This window comes from Diceros bicornis, chromosome 22 (assembly GCF_020826845.1).
Source record: "Diceros bicornis minor isolate mBicDic1 chromosome 22, mDicBic1.mat.cur, whole genome shotgun sequence".
Classification (NCBI taxonomy): domain Eukaryota; kingdom Metazoa; phylum Chordata; class Mammalia; order Perissodactyla; family Rhinocerotidae; genus Diceros; species Diceros bicornis.
Window position 1 is genome coordinate 9,115,959 of NC_080761.1, and position 4,263 is coordinate 9,120,221.

At 44.2% G+C, this 4,263-nt stretch overlaps 1 pseudogene; it reads right to left on the reverse strand.

Annotated features, from left to right (window-relative positions):
* Positions 1-1,245: 1,245 nt before the first annotated feature.
* LOC131419850 (A-kinase anchor protein 17A-like) lies at positions 1,246-2,439 on the reverse strand (annotated as a pseudogene).
* Between the last annotated feature and the right edge of the window lie 1,824 nt (positions 2,440-4,263).

The window sequence follows — 4,263 nt, forward strand, 5'->3', positions numbered from 1 at the left end:
AAACCAAGTCTCCCACTCACCCCACTAGCCCACTGCACTGCATTAGGGGGTTGGGACTAGGGTTTTCCTATTTAGCAAATTAAAATACAGTATTTTATCTGTCAATCCTACTTGGAATAAAGGCCTCACACTTCTAATAATGTTAGCATGAGAAATATCTTCAGTTTTTCAAAAAACCTAATAGAAAGTCAATATTTACCATGGTGTGGCCAATGACAAGGCAAACTTTCCACCTCTCTCCCACCCCACCCACTATTCAATGTACTCTCTCATTTTTTATCTCATTCTAATTAGAAGTTTTGAGGAGCACCTATACGTGCCTCTGGAATGAAAAAAAGAGACAACAATTAATGATTGCTTAAATGCAGTTTGGAAGGCTAGTTCTTTCAAAGGTGAGAGTCAACATCAGATGGGTAAAGAGTGGAACCACTGTATGCTAGAGTTTGCAAGGACTGCCTGGAAGTGGTGGGAGGGGCAAAGGGGGTGGGCATCAGATGGGGCTCTGAGATCCCTCCTCTGCTTCAATCTGAGCAGCTCTGCCCTGATCAATTTACGTAGTAGGATTCAGTCTAAGACTGCATCTGAGGACAAAGGCCTCCTGCTAAAATACCATCTGTGAATCCATTGTTCTACATTAGAAATGTGCTGTCCAATACAGTAGCCACTAGCCACAGGTGGCTATTGAGCACTTGAAATGTGGCTGGTCCAACTTGAGTTGTGCTGTGAATGTAAAATAAACATCAGATTTCAAAGACTTAGTATTACAAAAAGAATGTATAATACCTCAATAATTTTTATATTGATTATATGTTCAAATGATAATATTTTGGATATATTAGTTAAATGTATTACTAAAATTAATGTCATATTTATTTTTAATTTTTTGAATGTGACTACTAAATACTTTAAAATTATCTGCATGGCTTGCATTATATTTCTATTGGATAGTGCTGATACACCATCCTGTAGGATACATAAAAGAAACTCTAGGACTGGTGTGAATACCACTTGACCACTCGCAGGTTACTTTAGATTGTCCACTAGTCTAAGCACTTTCTAGCTAAGAGTAATTTCATGTTTATATTACTTAGAGTCACTCTAAAACAATAAAAAAATTGTTATTGTGCACTCTATCCAAGTTTTTTTTTTCCCAGTGTATTTTTTTTTCTAGATATTAAGACGTTTCTTTTGGTTATGGTTGCAAATAGCTGAAGAATGGGGAGGCCATGATGCTTGCCCTGATTTTCAGAGAAATACACAGGTGGCAGCCCAGAGCAGGAGGAGGCAGCTCCAGTGCTGAAGATCAAGGCCAGCCCCGCCCTGCCTGGCGGGTGCCTTGGCTTTGCCCAGCAGCTCCAGAATTAGCCTTATAGACCCCACGTTCCTCTGAGGCAGCAGCAGCTTCCCCTCTTCCGGTTGCGTTTGTTTCTTGTAGTTTTTTCTGCTTCTCTGCTGGTAGCTTCTGGAGCTTTTTCTGATTCCGATGGAATTCATGGTCCCTCTGTTTTTGTTCACTCTTGTGAAACTTCTCTTTTTTGCTTTCTGTCTCCAATTCTTCTAGCTCTTTCCATTGCCTATCCTCTGCTCTCTGCCTCTTTCTCTTGGCACTCATGTTCTTCTCCTTGCTGCCCTTTTTTCACCGAGGCGTCACTCAGCTGTGTGGTCGAATCAAAAGAAACCTTGATGTTGCAGGCCGCAGCCTTGCCTTCCTCACCTTTCTACACGAGCTTCGTCCCACCCAAGGCTCTCGTGGCTCGGATGAAGCCCACGTACCCGTGGTACTGAACATAGCCTTGAAGTTCGAGTGTCCTCCAAACGGAAGGTATGGAAGTTCTGGTTGGTCATCTCCTACCTTGGGGGTCCAGCATGGGGATGTTCCATGGTCCACAGCTCCCTAAACTTCTCAAACACCTTGACTAGAACCTCCTCACTGGGCTCCTCCAAGCCCAACTCATTCAGGGCAAACTACCTGCAGGGCAGCACCTCCAGGTGGATCGTGTCTGGAGTCTCTCCTGACAGCATTTCATTCATATCCTGCGCTTCAAGGAAGAAGGAGTCCCAGTCCTGGCGAGTGGGGAAATACAGTTTGAACTTGGCATTGTGCACCTTGAATGCATTGGAGAAGCTGCTGAGCTGGATGGTCTTGCCACCAAGGCAGGACAGTAAAGACTTAACCAGACTCTTGTTCTTCACCTTGCCTTCAAAGTGGATGAAGTCCATGGCTCTCTTGTAAATCTGGAGGGTGGAGAACTGGTGATTGTGCCCTGTGCCCTTCAGGCTTTCCACCACCTCCCAGTCGGAGATGGACTTCCCGGGCTGCTTCAGCTGTGGGGGAACCAGGCTAATGGTCATCTTCGCGATGGGCTTGAGGTAGAGGCTGTAGAGAAGGCAGAGCCCCACCGCTTCAGATACAACGTGGACTCTGGTACCTGCTGCCATAGCCGGGGCATTGGGCCAGCATGCGGCTCCACTTGCTTCCCAGGCCGCTGCACCTCTAGCTGAGCTTGCAGCCACCCCTGCTGACCCAGCAGGTACAGCCTCCTCACCTGGCATCACCACTGTCAGCTGGAGGCTCCCCTGAAGGCACCCAAACCAGTGCCACCCGCCCCTGTGACAGTGCTAAGGGCTGGAGATACAAAGGTAAGACACACTAATCTGTGCCTTTGAGGACCTCAGTCTAGAGAGAGACAAAGAATAAGTAAACAGTTACAAATATGCCCTCTGGGCTGCAGGGACCTTAACTGTCTTGTTCACAGTTGTATCGACAATGTTTCTGGGCCATAGTGCCGGATAAATATTTGTTTGATAAATAGATGAGTGAATGCAGAGTACTAAGGGAACACAGAATGGAGGGGTTAGGGAAGGCTTTCTAGAGGAAATACTGACTCCAATGGATCAGAAAGAGGTAGCCAGGCAAAGCAGGCTGGAAAAAGTATTTCGGAAGGAAAAAGGGCAAGGTTAGCTCAGGTTTATAGTAACAGTTAAGCCTGAAGTAGAGGCTGGCAGAGGAGGTGATGAGAGATGAGGCTGAATATAAAGAGAGTCCCATGAGAAAGAGCCTCATAAGCAAAGCTACTAAGTTAAGATTTTATCCTGAAATCAATGGAAAGTCATTTTTAAGCAGAGAAGCATCATTGTGATATTTGTGATGTAGAAAGATGAATCTAAGAACATAATGGAGGACTGGTTGGCTATAGAGTGGCCAATATTGAAAGCAAGAAGACCAATTAGAGAACTGGTGAATAATTCAGGCAAGGGAAGATAAGAGTCTGAACTAAGGCAGTGATACTAGAAAGGTAAGAGAGGGGAGATGGAATTAGGAGATCTCTAAGGGGTATGTTTGACGAGACTTGAGGACAAATTGACTGTGGGGGTTGAGAGAGGAGGAACAGAGGGTAATGGGCAGGTTAGTTACTGTCTCAGGCAAATGGGTAGGTAGTGGAGCCATTCATCAAGATAGGGAGCATAGGAAAAGTGGTCTGGGGATGGGGTGAGGTGGGCTGGAAAATAATGCATTTTGCTTTTCAAGTTTGAAGTGTCTGCTGGGCTTCCAGTTAGAGATATTAACAGGCAATTGGATGTACAGAATTAGAGCTCAGGAACACCATTTGGGAAAGAGAAGTAGATTTGAAGGCATCAAGATGTAGGTGATAATGGAAGCCACCTTCAATCTGGAGATGGCTATATGCATATGTACTTGGGGAGCACTTGGGAAGAAGTTATTTTAAAATATCATCAAGATAGTGCTCAGGAGGGTCAGGTTAGTGGCTAGAGAGCAAGGGTGGCTGATGGTCTTCTCCCGGGTGGGGAGCAGCTGATTTTTTATCTCATCATTCCTACTCCCTCACATTACTATGTAGTCAACTTATTACTCCAAGATGAGTCATTATGGAAGAGAAAGGAAGGAAGATTAGAAGCAGGATCTAACAGGATGGCCTTTGCTTGTTTCATTCAAAAGTCTTAAGTATCAGAAAAAAAAAACACCCAAAAAATCACTCTGAAATACATCACTCTCCCCACACACGTTTGTATTAGAATGAGGCTGAGGCTGGGTAATAATTTAGGGCATAATGCTCTTTTAAGAATCTGATTATCCATTAGTGACACATGTACATCAAAAACTCACATAGAAGTTCAGGTTCTGACATAACCACTTTGCTGCAAACATACTGAAATGGTAGAATAAATATAAACAAAGAGAGAACCAAAAAACAGATATATGGGCTCAAAAATAAGATGAAATCTCTTTGGACCAGAAAGGAA